The following is a 21,520-nucleotide window of genomic DNA, read 5'->3' on the forward strand; positions in this document are numbered from 1 at the left end:
ATTTCCTAGAATTAAATAAATATTAATATTAGATAATATCAATATATAATTTATTAACACTGAAACCAATAATAAAACAAAAACATTCTTTTTTGTATTTAGCTGTGAGAATAATCACAACCTGAGTAGTAACTACAAGCCTTCATTTTAGTGACAGATGACCACTCTTCCCTTCTGAGAACCCAGTACCCCTATCTATTTCAACCAAAATACCAAGCAAAATTTCATTTCAAGATTCACATCATCCCAAATAAAGGTTAAAATAGTTCCATCAAAAATATCCTATCTTTTTTTCTGTCTTATCCAGCTTGTCTTGAATTCTCACTTTTGTTAATCTTACTCCAAAATTTCTTTTTATAAAATTATAGTTTCTTCATAAAATAACAATTGAAAGCTTTAACAAAAAAGTTCTCCTAACTTCCCCCCTCATTTTTCTTTCTACAAACTCCTTATAGTTTATCATAGATTAAAATTATCCCCTATACATTCTCTTTAATTGCCTAGAAAGAAATATTTTCATAGAATAACATCAATAAGTGAAACACCTGCCTGCTATGCTCTTAAAATGACAGCACTGATTTCTATATCTTTGGTAGAAAAGGATTTTGAAAGAGTTATTATATAAACTTGGTTTGAAGTAAAAGTCTTATTTATTACTATTTTTATATCATTTCAGTTATAATTTATTAAAGAGTAATTTAGGGTTACTTGACTTCTTAGAACTCACAATGATTTATTTAATTACACTGGAGTATTATTAAAACAAAGCCTCCTTCTTCAACTTAATTAGTGCTTGTACTCCCTTTACCAACACAAATCTCTAATTTCATCTCCCAGGACTGCAAAAACTCCAAGGCAGAATTTCTTTCCCAACATAGCCTTTTTCTTATCACAGTTGCATCAAGAGACTAGAGCCAAAAATTTTGTTGTCATCGTTTCCTTTGTAATCTTCTTCATTTTAATTTAATATATTTAAAAATATTAATCTGAAAAGAACTTCATATACTTAATCATACAACAAAAATGATCCATGAAACAAAACAGGTTAAGATCCCCTCTTCTCCAAACTAAAATAAAAAATGAGTAGTTATCTTTTATTTAAAAATATAGGAGACCTTACTGTCAGCATGATAAGGGTTTCAAATTAGTTCTCAGAAAAAATAAGTTGCACTGAGCATGTATCCTTACCTGGCTTCCTTCAGCATTAGCATAACTCAGAATATCTTTAGTCATTTCTCTCACCCTTTTGTCAGATTTCCAATTTCCATTCATTATCTCTACTGCATTATCTTGACCTATAACTAATATGTAGAACTAAGCCATGATAAATGTCTATTCTTATCTTTTTTACAAACTAACTGAATAAAAATTAACTATTGAGTGAACATTAATCTTAAATGCCCAGTTTATAAAAGTATTAGTACTAGATTTGTTGCTTCAGTTGTATCTTACTCATCATGATTCCATTTTGGGTTTGTTGTCAGTTTTTGGCAAAGATAGTCGTTTGTGATTTCCTTCTCCATGTCATTTTACAAATGAGAAATTGAGACAAAGTTAAATGACTTGCACAGGGTCACATAGCTAGTAAGTGTCATGAGGATGGATCGTCCTGATTCCAAACTTTACTACTGAATTGCCCTTAGTATTAGGTACTAAAACAAAAAAACAAATTGAAAGTTAATTCATATATGAATGAGCACAAAATAAATGAGCTTAGGAAAAATATATGTTCCTTCTTTTGGCAGAACCTATGAAGAAACATCTAATGCAGCTATAACCACTCATTCCTTTAACTAATACATATTAATTAAAAAATATATATATATATATATAATATATAAATTAAATATATTTAATGCTTGTTAATGATCCTTGTAATTATTTTCAACCATTTCAAAAGCAATTGATGGGGTAAAGTTATTTATCTTCTTTGACAGAGAAAGTGGGAGGGGACTTTTATTATTTATAAAACTAACTTCAGGGGAAGGACCACAGAGGGAACATATAATTTCTAAAATTACTAAGAAATTCAGAAAGAAAATATTCTCATTCTTATCAGAAAGAAGGCTGAATTCTTAACAAAGTTTTAATTTTTTGTGGTATACCATAGGAAGATCTCATATTGTTGCTTAGTCATATTTGGGTGTATCTAACTCTGTGACCACATGGGCCATGTTATTATCCATGTGGTTTTCTTGACAAAGATAATGGAACAGTCTATCATTTCCTTCTCCAGCTCATTAAGATAAACAGAGGTTAAGTGACTTGCCCAGGGTTACATGGCTAATATATGTCTGATGCTGGATTTACCTGGGGTCTTTCTGTCTGTCTCAAGGCCCATTGCTCTGTCACAGAGCCTTTATTACCTTAATAAAACATACTTTAGTACTTTTGCTTTTCTAGAACAAAGCTGTATTATGAGTTGTGGAAACTAAATGATCCTTGGCAAAATAAATAAAAGAAGTTCATCTCAGAATTTCACATCTTTGATTTTATAATATTATTTTATAATGCTTGCCACCATTCATTTGCACAGTTTAGTTCTTAGTGTCTGACTCCCAAGTCATTAGGGTGAATTAGTATCATATTAAGTATGAAGACAGATATGTGGAGTCATTTTAAAAGATAATTTATTCTTAGGAACAGATAAGAAGGGTAATTTATCCACTCTTAAATTTACAGCTCTCACAATTAAAGTAAGTAGGCGACAATTATGTTTTTCTGAGTGTTATGCTGGGGTGGGGGCTGGATAGATAAGGGCAGTAATAGATCTGCTATTGCAGCAGCATCTTAAAGTCACTTCTCTATCAGAAGCCCAGAGTGATTTCAAGCTCAATGCAGTGGAAAATACCCTGAAATGGGAGCCAGGAAACCATTCTTTTCTGACTTTTATTACTTTGTGACTGATTGAAGGAAGAATGAAGAAATAAAAAAAAATTATTAAATACCATGGGTCAAGCTCTGTGCTAAGTGTTGTGGAAATAAAAAGGAAAAAATTGAAACAATTCTTGTTCTCATGTAGTCTCTTCATCTACCAAATTCTAATGATAAATAGCATTTATACAATGTTTTACATATTTTATGTTATTTGATCTTCACAGCCATCTTGCTGGGTAGGTCCTATTATTATTCCCATTTCTCAGATGAAAAAAAAATGAGGTTTTGAAATTACTTGCCCAAGATCTGTCTGAGGAAAGGGTTTTTCCTGAGTCTTCCAATGTCACCTAGAAATTTCTAACATTGCCTAATGCTCTATTTAATTCAAAGGACCAAATGAGATAACAGATTAGAAAATGCTTGAAAGTCCTCTAAATGTAGTGTTTTTTACATTGGTGTTTTCATCTCAGCTTAATCATGTTAGACCATTCACAAAGGTAGAGAGAAAAAGGAATTCCACAGAGCATTGGCCCCAGAATACTTGGCTGTTGTTCTGCAAGAAAAATCTTCACTACTATGAATTCTCAGGTAAAATTACTTGACATTACATATAAAATTACAAAGTGTTACAAGACTGTCAACATGATAGCTCCTTAAATTTTACTAATCTAACATCTTTTATAAACATACTCCCTCTGGGTTATGAATGACTTGACTAAGTACTAGATAGGATATTGATTTTACCAAGAATATATTGTTAGGAAGAAAAGAGTTTTCAACTATGAAAATGATTCAGGAATTGTGACACACACTGAAGGTAAAAGTTTAGAGGAAAAGATTAGTGAAGTTCAGATTATTGAACAATGATCCAAATAAGGCACATTTATCAGATAGCAAGTGTGGAATAGTATATAATAACTGAAGTAAAAGTTAAAATTTTAAATAAATAGAACAGAATTCTCAGAAAATATGATACTCTAAAACAAGAAATTAGAGACAGATGCATTTAACCTTGAAAAATAACTAAGCTAGGCCTAAAGAGAATGGAACACTTTACAAGGCAAGTGGCTTGGTTAAGATTCACTCATATTGGTAACTAGTTTCTAATTAGAGGGATTAGGCTCCCATTTCTCAAATGCCTCATCTCATTAACCTCTCCCATCCCTGCAAAAAAAAAAAAAAGATTCAATGTTCTATATGAATCAGGAATGGGACAGGTAATATTTTTACGCCACACAAAAGGAATGATGAATATATGTATATATTAATAAACAAATTAAACAAGATTTTGTAATTATAATAAACTACTGTTACAACCTGCTGGAAATCTGATACATAAGCTCATCAGATCATACAATGCTTTTCAGTAATGCTTACTAGGAATTTTCCCTTTTAATTCGACTCAGGATTATTCTTTCAACTCTGCTTATAAAAGAATCGGGGGGGGGGGGAGGCTAGGTGCACAGTGGATAGAGCACTGGCCTTGAAGTCAGGAGTATCTGGGTTCAAATCCGACATCAGACACTTAATAATTACCTGTGTGGCCTTGGGCAAGCCACTTAACCCCATTGCCCTGAAAAATAAAAAATTAAAAAAAAAATATATATATATATATATATATATATATATACATATATATAAAGAATCAGGCTTCCTCTTTACTGTTCATCCTCTTTACTTGGAGCAGTTGTTGGGTATTCCTTTATTTTCATTCAGCTTTGACCTCTTATGCAACCTCTGCTTACTGAAAAAGTACTTTTGAGAGAGAGGAGAGGGAATAAGCTTTATATAGTGCCTACTGTATGCCATACAGCATGCTTAAAACTTTTTACAAATAGTATCTTATATGATTCTAGTAAAAATTCTCTTTTCTTTCACTTACTATCTTTCCTGTGGTATCTTTAAAATATTATAATACAATAAAGGACTACAAAGATGAAAAACTTAGAGAAACAACAAAAGATTTGCATGAACTGTTTCAGAATAAAGCAGTTAGAAATCAAAAGAACACTATATACAAAGACTCTAACAATATAAAGAGTATAATGGACAATTCTAGCTCCAATTCTTAAAGTTAAAATATACAGTCTTACCTTTCTGTTAAAAGAATTCATTTCTGTTAGCAAGATATAAACTGCAAAAATTAGAAAGTTATATGTACATTTTGCTTGGTATTAAGTGATTTTATTTTTCTTTTTAAGGGTAAGGTTCTATAAAAAGGTATATATTGTCAGTTGACTGATAAAACAAAATGTATCCATTCTTTTTTAAAGAAAAGGCAGATCTTTACCTTTTTACAGAAGGTGACAAGAAATGCTTTATAGCACTTAATGCTTCTCTCTTCTCATGTTGGTATAATAGACTTAAATAAGCACTAGAGGAATAGATGAATCATTGATTATTCTTTGAAAATTGTCTAAATTAACATCAAGGCAGATCACATTTGAGATGTAACTTCAAAGAGAGCCTTTTAATTAGGATTTCATCTTACTTGAATGTGATAAATGACCTAAAATCAGTTTCTGAACAGGTAGATTTTTTAAAATATTGGGGAACATTTCAGGGTAAACTTTATACATTATTAGATTCCATCTGTTTTATTTTTAAAGAGAAAAAATTCATTAAACATCAACCAAAAAGGAATGGTAAAATTATTAATCCTAAGGAAATTGGCTCATAGTCTAAATTCATGGTTAGAAAAAATGGATAACTTTGCCTTTTTTTCATATGTGTAATGATGCTAGATTTATATAATGGATAAAGTATAGCATAGGGGAAATAGTCTGATATTTCCCCAGAATGACTGGTAATACAAAAAAGACACATGATGGTATTCAAAACCAGCATGTTTATAATTTTTTGACATCTTTACTTGTTAACAATGTATTAGCATTATAATTGCATTTTACATCTGTCAAGATGTATTCAGTGGTTTAAAAGAGTATCTGAAAAAGCTATCAGTTAAGCAGATAAGTGAACAAAGGGATACAAAAACAACTGGAGAAAGACAAAAGACTGAAAATAAGAAAAAAATGAACCTCAGCTTTTTATGATGAAATGTTTCCAAGGAAACATTGTAATCAGTAGATGAGGAGAAAAACAGTTCAGGTTGCATCAAACCTAGATGGTAATAGCCAAATGGAAGATATTTAGGAAGTGATAAATCCTCCATTACTACTGAAGTCACTGAGCATAATTCCTTAGACTGGAATTTAAAGCTATCCATAATCTGGCTTCTGTTTACCTCTCCAGGCTTATGCCATATTCCTCTTCTTCATGTATTCTCCCTTCCAGTCAAACTGGGTAACTACAATAGCTGTTACACAAACACAATATCCCAACCTCTACATTTATCTTTGTGCAAATGGTCCACCACCATGTCTAGAATATACCCCTACTCAACTTGATCCTATAAAATTCTTAGATTCTTTCAAAGCAAAGCACAAGTACAGTTTCCCCTATGAAAATTTGCCTCATTCCCCATCACTCTCTTTTTGAAATTACTTTGGATTCATTTGTCATGCTTTACATCTTTTCACTTGTGCACAAAGTTGTTTGCATCTCACTAGTAGAATATAAATCCTTTAGAGTTTTATGATTTGCACATAATTAGCATTTTATAAGTTTATTGGATTAGACTTCATAGTCATCTTTCAAAGATCATAACTTTATATTATCCTTGTAATTCTCTTTAGCAGCTAGATGTGTTAGATGACCAGTCTAAAGACAGAAAGAAGTAAGTTCAAATTCAGCTTCAGATACTTACTGACTGTGTGATCTTGAGCAAGTCTCTTTTTTATTTTTTTACTTTTTTAATTTAATATTTACTTATTCTCATTGTGTACAAATAATATTTTTATACATTAATAAAATATTCTTGTTTAAGAGTAAACAAAATACCTCCTCTCCCCAAAAAAATATAGACTTGCTTGAGCGATAAAGAGGAGAGAGAAAAAAATTAAAATTAAAATAAAAAATAGTAATAATTGTAGGTATGGCCAGGTGGCGCAGTAGACGGAGCACCAGCCCTGAAGCCAGGAGCACCCAAGTCCATATCCAGCCCCGTACACCCAACAATCACCCAGCTGTGTGACATGCAAGCCACCCCGACCCCACTGCCCTGCAAAAAAACAAAAAAAAAGGAAAAAAAGACCCAAAATAAAATAAAATAGTAATAATAGTAGGGGCGGTTGGGTGGCAGACAGAGCACTGGCCCTTGAGCCAGGAGCACCTGGATCCAAATCTGTCCTCAGACATCCAATGATCACCCTGCTATGCAGCCCCAGGCAGGCCACCCAGCCCCATTTGCCCTGCACCCCCCAAAAAATAATAATGATAAAAAATGTTCTTCAGTCTGTGTTCCAAGACCACCAGCTCTGTCGTGAGTGGATCACATTCTTTATGATAAGTCCATCACAAAAGTTACTTCCATATTTTTCCACCGTTGACATTGCTGATTGCAACTCCCTTCTTTGGTATTTCTCCACTACCATGTATTATATTTTTCTCTCTCCTTTCACTCTGACTCTGCTGTAGGGTAGCTGAGTGGCGCAGCAGACAGATCCCAAGAGGCCCCGAGCCCCCCTACCACCCCTTAAGCCCAGCATCCACCTGGCCCTATGGTCCTGGAAAGGCCCAGCCCCTTGCAGGAAGTAAAAAAGAAAATGTGTTATATCTGACCACTCTCCCCCCATGGTCCATCCTCTCCTCCATCATTCACATAGAGCAACGGCCCTGGAGTCAGGAGTACCTGAGCAAGTCTCTTAACCTCTTAACCTTGGTCTTTAATATAGATATAGATATATAGATATAGATATAGATATAGATATAGATATAGATATAGATATAGATATAGATATAGATATAGATATAGATATAGATATATATAGATATATAGATATATAGATATATATCAAGTACATATATATATATATATATATATGTACTTGATTTTTTTCCAGTTAGCTGAATGAACTTGAACTATTTTGGCTTAATGTATGAGAACCTAGGGTACTTCCACACAAGTAATAGACAATGGACTTAGTGAAGGAGTTAGACTACAGCCCTGAAAAAAATAAACTTACGTTTCTTTTAAAAAGACAAGATAATTCATATATCTGGTGTAACTTGGTGGCACAGTAGATAAAGTATCAGGTCTGGAGTCAGGAAAATCTGAGCTGTGTGATCCTGCATAAGTCATTTGACCTCTGTTTGCCTCAGTTTTCTCATCTGTAAAATGGAGATAAAAATAGCATCTTCCTGCCAAGGTTATTTTAAGCAACAAGAGAAATAATATTTGTAAAACACGTAATACAGTGTCCCTTACATAACAGGCAATATGTAAATGTTAGCTATTATTATTATTATTATTATTATTATTATTATTATTATTATTATTATTATTATTATTATTTTATTACCTGGCTCTACCTATAGTACAAAGTAGTGGAATTTAAGTGTAACAAAAGAAAACTATTCTAGTTATTTTCATTTTTTAAAAGTTTATTTTTAACTTATGAACTTAATACCCAAAAGCATTTCCATACATACAAGAGACTAAAAGAGCATCCCTTTACAAACTAAATGTTGATTTCATAATGCTTTCTTTACTATTTATTATAAATTTTAATAATTCTTCATATTGCTTTTAAACTGTCCTACTTGTGTTTCCTTTGAACTTTCCTTTTGTTCTCTTCTGTCCATTTTTTAAAATGTGATGATAGTACTTTTTTTGCATCACTATTACTCAACTCTTCTTTTCTTCTCTGACAGTCCCCCCAAATTAACTAAGAGAAAAGAAAACAACTTGTAACAAGTAAGCGTAATCAAACAAAATGAATTCAACTTGTGGACAATTCTAAATATGTATAAAGGTATATCAATGTACCTTGTTTCAAGCAAGAATTGGGTAACATGCCTCATCATTCCAATCCCTGTCTGATTTTATAGACTTCAAAACCTTGCTTTTTTCTATGAAGATTCATCTAGGAATTTCCCTCAGCAACTTAAGCTTCCTTGTACTGGACCCACCTTCACTTGCTCCTTAATTCAGACCCATATATATTAAAATATTTCTTCTCAAGACTTATCCGTTTTTTCATATTGAGCTTTTCATGGAGCTTCTAATTTTGTGGGGATCTGTCTTCCTTATCTTCCTGACTCTGACACATCTCAAAACCATGCTTTCTTCCTTTTATTTGTTGTCTACCCCCATTAGAATGTAAGCTCATGGAAGGCAAAAAGTGCCTTTCTTTTTGCTTTTCTTTGTGTCCCCAACACTTAACACAGGATCTGGCAAATAATGATATCTGGAAAATTAATAAATTCTTATTTCCTTTTATTTTTTCCTTCCATTATCATCAATTCACTGGAGATATGATTGGTCAGAACTTTGATGACAGTTTTTAAGCCCTCCAAAATATTTTTCTTTACAAAGTTTTTTGTCTTTATAATCTCTAAAGGATCAACAATTAATTCCCTTTCTTATTCCTGTTTATTCCCCTGTTGAATTTTATGTATTTTTGTACCAAAGTACGTTGGTGTGTGAATGTTTATTCAACCTCCCTTTGTCCATTTCAGAGTAAGATAATGTATATTTCTTCCATTCCTGCTTCTATGTATGTAAATTTTTCTCACATACCCCAAAATTATGAGAAATATCAAATTCCTTCACTTTTAGCCATCTTTCTATTCTAGTGGACTCATCCTGTTACTCTTTCTTTTCTTTTGCCTCTTTAAAGCCTCAGAACCAGACACATCCACCGCTAAGACTCATTTTTTTCCTTACATAACTCCTTCAAATATAAACAGGCTCTAAAAAGATACATGCTTCTTCTCCCCCATTAGAATATTAGCAAAATATCATCATATTCCTGTCTACTTGCTAAATAAATTGAACTTTCTAGTGTTTTCAAGACTCATGTTTTATTTCAAAGTTCCCACCTTAGCTCTGGTTTTCTCATTAGAAGTACTTGCAAGTTCTCTTCCATTTAAAGATTCTGTCTGCTTGCTCCTTACCCAATTTTCTTAGTTCCATAGGTAAATTATTCTAGTTTGTAAGTCTATATTTTTGTTTTTTTGAAAAATGCTCTTCTCTCACTTGTAGTAGAAATTGTCAGAATTTGCAGGTAGCTTGGTATGTGAACTGCTTCTTTTTTGGATGTTAGCACTATTTTCCCCCTTTGGTGTGAGAGCTCTATATTTTGGTTAAGACATTCTTGTGACTTTTCTTTTGGGTTTCTTTTCAGGATGTGATCAGTGGCTCTTTTATCTTTATTTCATCTTGTGATTCTCAAAGATCTGGACCATCTTCATTTGTAATTTTTTTTGAAATATTGTATCTAACACTTTTCTTAATTTGTGGTTTCCTGGGAGTTGAATTATTCCTACAACATTCTACCATGTATCACAGTAATAATGAAACTCTGAAAACCACTATTCATTAGGTTCATTGCTTATACTTTTTTCATATTACCATGTATATGCATTAAAACACACTTAGATGCATGTGTATGAGTATATACATAAATATATATCAGTATTATTGAATATATATAAATGTTTATATATGTACATATATATACATCTCCCATATAAGGGAGCTGGGAGAGGTATATTTCTAAGTCATTAAATGATTGAGGAAAATGAATGAATCTATTCCTATTTGCTGTCCTTTGAACAGGAGGTAATATTTTCTTTCTTAAAAATTGTTATTCAATTCATTTCTTATTTATAGAATAAAATGAGAATTTTGATAACATAGTATAAGGGAAAAGAATTTTGCACATGAAAATGCAAATCTACTATGTACAACTTGATATTTCTTTTAAATATATAATAAAATTATTATGTAGATTTGGTTACCATTAAACAAAAATACATACACCCATATACATATATATATATGAGAAATAAATTCTATACATACTCCTATTTATAAATTCTTTCTCTGGATGCAGATAGTATCTTCCTTCATATGTACTCTGAAGATAATTTATATATAATAGTAAAAATTACTTATTCACTCAAAAGTTGTTCTTAAAACAATAGGGCTATTATTGTATATAACTTTCTCTTGGCTCTGCTCATTTCACTCTTTATTATTTTATGCAAGTCTATCCATGATTTTCTATAATGTCAAACTCATCATTTTTTATAGCATAGTAGCATTTTCAATCATATACTTAATGAGTTTTCTGTGACTCTGTCTCCCCAAATCAGGGCTACTCCATCTCTCTCCCTGGGGGTCTAGTGTAGCCCACGGGATTGTGGTGTTTCTTTTCTATAATACCATCAGACTGAGTCACTGCTTGCTCTATTCCTCATATTTGTTTGAGGCCACTGATTAGCACCACCTGTTCCATTTCATTACTTAACATCAGGTAGCTTTTACAAAGGAATGTTTACTTCAGTGATATAGCCAGCACAAACATTCAAATGATACAAACATTTCCCTAGCATCTTGGTAGCATAGTCTCCCTTATATCACTTTGGTCTCTGGTGGAATAGGTGCAAATTTATTTCATTTGTCACCAAGTTCATGTCCAGCTAGGTGAGTCATTCCATTAGGCTATGGTCCCAAAGGTCAGTCTTAAAGATTGCTCCTTGATCCTTGGGACATGTATACTGTGCTGACTGCAAAACCTGGCCAGAATTTCAAATCCAGATTATTGTGGTTCATTTTCTCTACTAAGTTCATAGATTCCACTCACTTTGTAAAATAGAAAATAACAAATGAAAAGGCGGAGAAAGAAGGCCCATTTTGGGAAGATCATAATGTCTGAGCAGAGAAGAATGAAATAAGACCTTTTCTCTTATAGCATAGTATCCTGACTACTAGAAAGAATAAATGATTTCCTCCAAATGCTAATAAAACAAAGAGATAGCTAAAATTGACCTGGGTTTTTTCAGAGATCTAAAGATTCCAACCATAAAATAAACACATAAGCTCTTCTCAATGCAGTTAATCAATCAAACTAGTCACAAATTAATAATAATAATAATAATAATAATAATAATATTGACAATAATAGCCACAGCAAAAATGATAACTGTCATTTATAAGCACCTAAGATTTACATGTACTCTTTGATTTGATATTCACTACATCTAGCATGGTAGATAGATTCTTTTATTACTCTCATAATAATTATAAAATCTAACAAGATAAGCAAACTGAGTCACAGGAAGATTAAGTGTCTTGCCCAGGGTCACATAGATAATAAATATATGAGACTTGTTTCAAACTCATAGGTTCCTGACCCCAAATCATATATTCTGTCTACTGTGCCAACCAACTGCCTCTTATCTATGTATGTTCTGAAGTAAATCCAAGGCATTTTTGTCATCTATATCCTTTTTACCAATTCCAAGACAGAACAGCGCTAAAGAATGAGAAAAAATTTTGCTTAACTGACTCTTATAAAAACAATATATATTATCTAACACCAACTATAACTTTATTGATATACAGAAATTTTTTATTGATTTATTTCTAATAAATTCCCTATGAAGTGCCTTGACCAAGTCTTTTATTTCTTTATGATGCAATTTTATCAGTATTCCTAATTCTTTCAGCAGATGATGTCTGTCTTTACAGAGGAGAGTGAATGTATCTATTATAGCATGTATAAATTAGTATCTACTATGAACTCTCCTCCCTCTTATCACTCAACCTTTCTACATCCTCATCCATCCTTTTCAGTTTTCTCTGATGACAGAGGATGATGTTGTCTAAATCCTTTCTGTTAAAAGTAATACACCCTTTCATGACCCCGATACTATCTCCTATTTTCCCCATCTCTACTCTCCTCCCTTGCTGTCTATAGACATGCCTAAATTTATACAATACTAAATACTAAAATTTTTTTTAAATTAATTTTTTTAAATCTTTCCCTTAATTCTGAAGTCTGTGCTCTCTGCCTTTACTGCCTCACTACCCACTCACTTGGCCTCCTGCAATTTGATTTCTTTCCCCATCATTCTACAAAATGTTTCTCTCCAAGGTAACCAATGACAAACTCATCTATTTAGCATTTAAAGCCCTTCTCAATCTGGCTCAATACTTTCTTTCCAGACTGATTACATGTTACTCCCCCTCACAGACTCAAGACTCCAGCCAAATAGTCCACTTGTTGCACTTCATAAACACTATCCAACCTCTTAACTCCATGCTTTGCACAATCTGTCTTCCCAAACTAAACTGCTCTCCCTCTTCATCTCTGCTTCATAGAAATTTAAAAATTTATAACCCACTTTTATTTGTTTAAGTGCTACCTCTTATTTAAAAAAATCCATATTCTCCCAATTATTAGTAACACCTTTCTTCCCCAGAAATTATTTTCCATATTTAAATTACATATCTATGTATCTATTTACATGTTTATATATACACATTTGGATTTGTACATATATGTGTATGTATGAATGTACACACACACACACACACACACACACACACTGCACACACTGGGCCTGGAGTCAGGAAGCCCTCAGGTCAGATCTGACTTCAGACACTTAACCTGTTTTTTATCCATTGGAGAAGCAAATGACCAATCGCTCCAGTATCTTTACCAAAAAAAAAAAAAAAAAAAAAAAAGCCCATGGGCAGTATTGGTGTGCTATAGTCCATGTGGTCACAAACTATTTATATATACACATATTCACATATATATTTAGCATTTATTTATCTATGCAATTGTTGTATCTCCCCATAAAAATGTTAGTTTCCGGGAAGGCAGGAGCTGTCTCATTTTTGTTTTTAAATGTCCAATGACTAGTTCAATGCTTATCACAAAACAGACACTTAAATATTTATTGAATTGAATTGCCAGTTTTTATCTTCCTGATCATCCCTCTTACTAGTTATACTCTTCTTCGCTTTCTATGATATATACTCTTCCTTGTTTTTCTCAGTCTCTTTTATTGATTCATTGTCCTCTTCCTACTCCCTCATGTGGGTGTCCTGAAGGTTTCTACCCTTATGTCTCTTCTCTATTTTCTAAACTTTTTCCTATGATTTCAGAGATAATTTCTAGCATATGGTTCAATGTTGATTGAATGTTGTTTGAAATGACTTTGAAATTGAGGTAGCAATCTACCTCAAACTTTTCACTTCCCAAACTGAACTTATCATATTCCTCAACAAAGCCTCTCCTAATTCCACTATTTTGGTCAATAGCAACACCATTCTCCCAATCCTCAAGCTCTAAATCTAAGTTTAATCTTTAACTATCTTTCTTACCCTTATCTTTCTTACCCTTCTTACCCTTTCTTACCCTTCACTCAATTGTTTAGACTTCTCAGTTCTATTTCCACTTCTATTGTCCCTTCATCCATTCTGTCCTCTCTTCAAACTACTTTTATACAACTACTAAATGTCTTCCTGATACATAAGTCTAATTGTTATTTTTTTAAAATTTCCTTTGATCATTGATATCTATTGCTTTGGGGATAAAATACAAGTTCTTTAGCTTTGAACTTTAGACCTACTTTTCTATGTCTGGTAAAAAAATTGGAAAGTAATTTGGCAGAAAAAAATAGGTTTAGATCAATTTTTATACCATAGTAATCTTGTAAATAAGAGGTAATTAGGTGATTCAATGAGTGGAGCTTTGACCTGGAGACCGGAAGACCTAAGTTCAAATTCAGTTCAGACACTTACTAGCTATGTGATCTTGGGCAAGTCATCTGACCTCTATTACCTAAATACACTGGAGAAGGAAATGACAAACATTCCAGTATCTTTGCCAAGAAAATGCTATTGAGAGTACTGTGTTATGGTTCACAAGATCATGAAGACTCAGAATGCACACCATAAACAAATTAAATTTTGGGTTTTCTTTATAATTATGGATAACAGAAAAATACTAAGCCAATCAAAAATGACTATTTGTTTATAATATTGACAATAAAATATGATATCCAAAATATATGGAGAATTGGCACAAACATTTAATACCAACAACTATTCCCCAATAAATAGTCAAAGCTTATTAACAAAATTTTCCAAAAATATTCACAAATTATAAATGATAATGTGAATATATGCTTCAAGTTGTTGGTGATGAGAGAAATAAGAGCTAAAACAATTTTGTAAATTCACTTCAAACTTTGTGCTGGTGATGATGATGATGATGATGATGATGATGATTGTCCTACATTTTGGAAGAAGAACATAAAATCAGAGAGGTCAGGACACAAATTGGATATTAGTGAAGGAGGGCTGTGTTATGTCACCAGACTCACTTTCTTCTCTGATCCATCTCAGTCCAGCCAGATATGAATCAGGATAACTGGAGACAGCCCTAGATGTGAGGCAAACAGGAGTAAGTGACTTGCCCAAGCTCAAACAGCAAGTCAGTATCAAGTATCTGAGGCTGGATGTGAGATACCATCCTCAATGAATCCAAGGTCAGTGCACTCTTCACTGGGTCACAGGAGCTCGGAGAAGAGAGACATACAGAACAATTTGGTGTGATTGTAAAGTGGCATAACTTTTCAGAAAACTGAAAAAATGACTAAACTGTGCATACACTTTGATCAATATTGATTATATGCCCTAAGAAAATAAAATAAGATACAAAGTTTCAATATATACCAAACTATTCATAGCAGCACTTTTGAGGGTTAGGTTTCAAATTAGAAATAAAGTGGGTGTCCATCATTTAAAAAGTGTCTGAAAATGCTATGACATATGGTTGTAATGCTATATTATTTTAAAAAGAAATGAAGAATAGGAGAAATTCAGAGATTTATAGGAAGATACACATGATATGAACTAGCATATAGCAAAATAAGTAGAACCATAAGAATGATATGAACTACATAAAATAAATGATCACCAAAAGGATGCCAAACTCAGTCATTAAAACAATTGAAGGTTGCAAAGAACTAATAATGAAATACAGCTCTCACATTATCACAAAGAGGTAAAGGATCACTAGTTCAGAATATTGATGACACTGTCAGATAGTTACTATATTGGATGTTTTTATTCAATTATTTTTCTTTCCCACAAGAGAGGACTAAGTCTGGGACAAGGGGGGGAGTTTCAAGTAGTTTGCAATAAGAGCAACAGTAATCATTAAAATATTTAAAATTTATATAATTTTTATTCAAAGATGCAAACTTTGAGGGAACCAGTTAAACAGGAATCTTGGCAGTCCTTGAATTTTATCTCTTGGCTGAATACAAACTTTCTGGTCTAAATCCCTGTTTCTATAATTGGTTTTCCACTTTTGTTTCAGGCCTTTGAATTTCAGTGCTTTGAATAAACCATGATACCAACATTATCTGGCCTTCTGGTTTATGCTTGAGTGACTCTTTATTCAGATACCTTTGCAAGTCCTTTTTTTTGCTCTCAGGCAGGACCAATAGGTTCTTCCTTGAGTGGGCTATAATAATTAGAGCGGCAAGAGCTTCCACCATGAAAAAACACAGAGTCAAGAATATAACTACTCATCGGAGAGAGATGGCAAAAGGGGGGAAATTGTCATATACCAGTATAATAAACACTGGCTGTGCTGCATGACTCAACTTCATCTGTTTAGCCCCAATCAATGGTCATTTCTCCCTCCCTTCAGTTCTCTCAATGTTCAGGTGCATGCAGAAACTTGCACTCCTTAGGGAAAATATGTAGGAATAGGATTTTGGCATCAATAGTTATAAATACTTTAGTTACTGTCTTCATATATTTCAAAATTATTTTCCAAGAATTGATAGATGAAGTCAGCTATATTGATGGGTCTTTCTCCATAACTTCACCATTATTTCCATCTTTTGTCATCCTTGCCAATTTATTGTCTGTGAAATGCAACCTCAAATGTATTTTGATTTGCATTTCTCTCTTAATATTCATAATTTATAACTTTGTTCTATTATAAATAGCTTTCTGATCAGCTTGTATTGTTATGCTCCCTATTGGTGCATTAAAATTCAGATTTTTGATAAATGGAACTAAAAATCCAAGTAGAAATCAGTAGTTTTCTGCTTTTTTTTGAAAGTCAAAAAATTATCATAGTAATAATAATAATAATAATAATAATAATAATAATAATAACTAGCATTTATATAGCACTCTAAGGTTTGCAAAACACTTTAAAAATACTATCTATTGAGGCAGCTAGGTGGCGCAGTGGATAAAGCACCAGCCCTGGAGTCAGGAGTACCTGGGTTCAAATCCGGTCTCAGACACTTAATAATTACCTAGCTGTGTGGCCTTGGGCAAGCCACTTAACCCCATTGCCTAGCAAAAACCTAAAAAAAAAAAATACTATCAATCTAATCATCACAACAGCCCTATTTGAAGCTGAGGAAAGTGAGTCTGGGAGGAGTTCAATGAGTTACTCAGTGTTTAAGATGATATTTGGACTCTGAGTTTCTTGACAGCAGATTTCACACTGTCCCTTGTGCCACCTAGAAGATTCATATGGTCTGAGAGCAACTAGGTGGTGCAGTGGATAGAACACCAGCCCTGGAGTTAGGAGTACCTGAGTTCAAATTTGGCCTCCCACCCTTAATAATTACCTAGTTGTGTGGCCTTGGGCAGACCACTTAGCCCCATTTGCCTGGCAAAAACCTAAAAAAAAAAGATTCACATGGTCCCAGAATGTTAGAGAAGAAATTTTAGAATTCATCTATGGAGTCATTCTCATTTTTCAGTTGAAGCCCAGAGAGTTAAAGTAACTTCAAAATCACACAGGTATACAGCTGAGACTTAAATCTCTTTCAGTCTCAAATCCAGTCGTCCTTTATATCCCAACAAAACTAAGTTCACAATCTTAAATTATTTCCTTCTAGGAAAAATTGTAGACAGAATAATTTGATTACAATGACACATATGAAATATGCTTCTAGAAATTAGTGATTCTCTCTAGGATCTCTCACTTGCTGAATCTCAGAAGAACCCAAATTGAGCATGATCACTGACCACAATACTTCTGGGACAAAAGAGAAATGAAATTGGAGAAAAGAGAAAGGGAAAATGTTTAGTGGTTACAGTCTTATAGTCCAGAACAACATCATTTCTCTGGATACTCATTGCAAGCAGATAAAAATCAAAAAAAGGGTTAGTTCTGGTCAGCTTTCTAATCTTCCATTCTTAAACAGAAAACTTGGATTTGGGCTGGGGGGGGGGGTGTTTTATAGTAAGTTTCTCTAATAAAGGTCTTACTTCTCAAATGTATAGAAATAAGTCAAATTTATTGATAAATGGTTAAATGATTTGAACAGGCAGTTTTCAGATGAAGAAATCAAAGCTATATCTAGCCATATAAAAATGGACTAAATCACTATATCTTAGAGGAAATAAAAATTAAAACAATTCTAACATCACACCTGTCAGATTGGCTAATATAAATAAAAAGAAAATGACAAATGTTAAAGGGATATGCAAAAATTGGGACAATAAGGGAATATTACTAGAGTTGTGAAATGATCCAACAATTCTGAAGAGCAATTTAGAATGATACCTAAAGATCTATAAAACTGTGTATACCCTTTGGTCCAGTAATACCACTACTAGGATTGAATAAGATTTAAAATTTTTTTTTAAAGATTTTATGTCAAAAAAACCTTGTAGCAGTTTTTTTATGGAGGCAAAGTATTGAAATTGAAAGGAATACCCAGGAATTTGGGAATGACTGAAAAAGATATGATATATAATTATAATGAAATGCTATTGTGCTTTAAAAAATGCCAAGCAAGGATGCTTTCAGAAAAAACTGGAAAGATTTATATGAACTGATGAAAAGTGAAGTGAGGAGAATTAGGATAACATTGAAAATGTCCAACTGTGAGTAACTTACTTGTTCTCAGAATAGCTTTGCATCAGAAATGCAAAGATCCAGGACAATTCTGAAGTACTTACAATAAAAAACCCATTCACCTTCAGAGAAAGGACTGATGGAATCTGAATACAAATTTTAAAAATATTGTATTTTAATTTATTTCTGTATCGGTGTATGGGGTTTTTTTGAGGAGGGTTGTGTTTTTCATATGACTGATATGGAAATGTGTTTTACATGACTCCATATGTATAATCTATACTATTGCTTGCCTTCTCAAGGAAAGTGAAGAATAAGGGAAAGGGAAAGAATTTGGAACTCAAAAATTTTTACATGAATGGTAAACATTGTTTTTACATGTAATTGAAAAAATCTTAACTTTTTTTTAGTTTTAAACCTCTACCATTAGACATTCAGGTATTATTTCTATTTTTTCAGAATCAGATTAAAGCATTAGTTCTTTTTATCCTTATAAAGTATGAAAGGATCTCAAAATAATGAATAATGTGCACTTTCCCAACCTATCCTGAGGAAAATTGTTCATCCCTTCTAGTGAACACTTGGAAGTCATTCATAGCCCTTTGCTCTTCTGGCTGCCAGCTGTGACACTATGAGCAAGTCATTTAATCTCTTTGGTCCTCAGTTTCTTTGTATGTAAAATGTGAATATTTATACTCTTACCTCTTAAGAGGTTAGTTATATAAATGTTAGTTTAGTTATGGCTTAAGGAAAATATCAATATATTCACAATTCTCCATGAAATTCAAATCTAAAATCCTACATTCCAAGGTATTATTCCCATGTTTTAGTATAATAGCTGGTACTAAATGTTCAGGAAAATTTTAAAGTGATAAAATATTACAACTATCATTCCCCCCAACACAACTGTTCTATTTTAACTTTTTTTGTTCCTCTTTTATTTTGCTTTCTTCCCCTTTTTCAGAAATTCAGGAAGGCAAAGGGTGCTGAGAGGAGATGAAAAGATAGCATTCCTCTAGACAAATCCACATTGTCATCAATGCCTCACCTTCATTTATACTGAGATAGCCAGACTGAGATATTAAAGTCTCTGTATTGTTTACCTGCAGGCATTCTGACACAATCGAGGTCTGGCTATCTGCCTTGTGTCTGTTTAACATGCCTCTGGACCACTCTCAGGGTCAATGGAGAGACCCTAGAGAGAACAGTTAAGCCCTGCTGACAAATCCTTTATGTACCTCTATTACCTTTAGGCATAAATGATTGTGGCTACACTTCCCTGGAGAGGAACATAATGCACATGTGTGATCAATTGGCTGTTTAGAATGACTGTGCTGTGAAGTCTCACTAGATATGGAGTTAAAAAAAAAAAAAAAAAACCTGATTTCAAATCTTGGCTCATTACTGTGTGTGGGTGACCTTGGGACAGTTCCCTCATCTCTCTCTAGTCCTTATCTGAAAAATGAGTCCAAACATTTAGGCTATCTCTAAACGTCCTTCCAGTTGTAATGTCCTATGATTTTTGATTGTATGTATGGTTTTCAGGAAGCAACCTCCCCCCAAAATTGGCACGTATTTATATTGCATGGATTTTTAATAGTGCTCAAGGGAAGGAACTTTAATTTTCATCTTTATATGCCTAGCTTCTGGCTTTTTAGAAAGTATTTAATAAATTCTACAGGATTAAGTTGAATTGAATTGAACAATCAAATGAAATTTAAAGCCATTATATAAAAATAGGGCTAACTTCTGTACCATGGCATATGTATATTATATATATAAATATAATATATATGTACATTTCTGTTCTCTTTATAAAGGAGTTTGATAAAATTCTATATAATCTATTGTTGTTTAGAACAACATATATAAAATTATTCACTTCCATGGGAAAGGAGAAGGATAGGAGGGTGGTTGAAAAATATAGAACTCAAAATCTTGCAAAAAGATGAATGATGAAAAAAACTATATTTACATGTAATTGGAAAAAATAAAAATAAATTGAAAAAGAAAGGAGTTTGGGAGTTCTGCATGTTATAAGCAGACATATAAATGTACTGATAGTAAGCACAATCAAGTTAACCAATCAGAAACTTAATAAGTCTAAAATAAAGTTTCTAAATAGAATTATGATAAATTTTCCTAGAACTTAATATTACTATTTAAAAATACTAGATCAGCAATTAAGGATAAATATAGTCTAAAAACTTGCTAAAATAATGACTTTTCTTTTTCTCTCTACAGTATGGATGCATGAAGCTTATCAAGTATGTTCGTGCTTCTAAGGAAGGTTAGACCTTTCTGTTTACTGCAGAACATTAAAAAGAGAACAAGAAGCTGACAGGAGTTATTTGAAAAGCCTCCCAGGGATTATGCTTCACTACTGCAGAGACAAGGGAAGTGTGGAAAGAGCTTGATAGCAAGCCCATTTTCATGGCAATCATAGAGTGGGATGCAGCAGGGGTTTGCATCTGTTACATATGTGATGACCGTCATTTCTAGAAACTGTCAGCTATGTAATCAAACACATTTTCACACATCAGGGAAGGGCTCCATATGGCTCATGTACTACCAGTTGCTGGACACAGTCCTGATGGGTACCATGTGACAGCTATACATTTTGAAGGAGGCTGATGAGTAAGCTTTTGCCAGTGGATATTTAAAAACAGGAGCTAAAAATAGTGCTTAAAAATGCCAGAAACAAATTATCACCTTCCCTCTGTAAGTGCCATTATGCTAGGCATTTTTATTATATTATAACATCATATTTGTTACATTATTAAATTCAGCCAAACCAGCCTTGTTGCCACTTTGACATTTGATCTCACTCCTCTGATAGTTTCTCCCTTATGTCTGAAATGCACTACAGTCTAGTACTT

Source organism: Macrotis lagotis, chromosome X (assembly GCF_037893015.1).
Source record: "Macrotis lagotis isolate mMagLag1 chromosome X, bilby.v1.9.chrom.fasta, whole genome shotgun sequence".
NCBI lineage: Eukaryota > Metazoa > Chordata > Mammalia > Peramelemorphia > Peramelidae > Macrotis > Macrotis lagotis.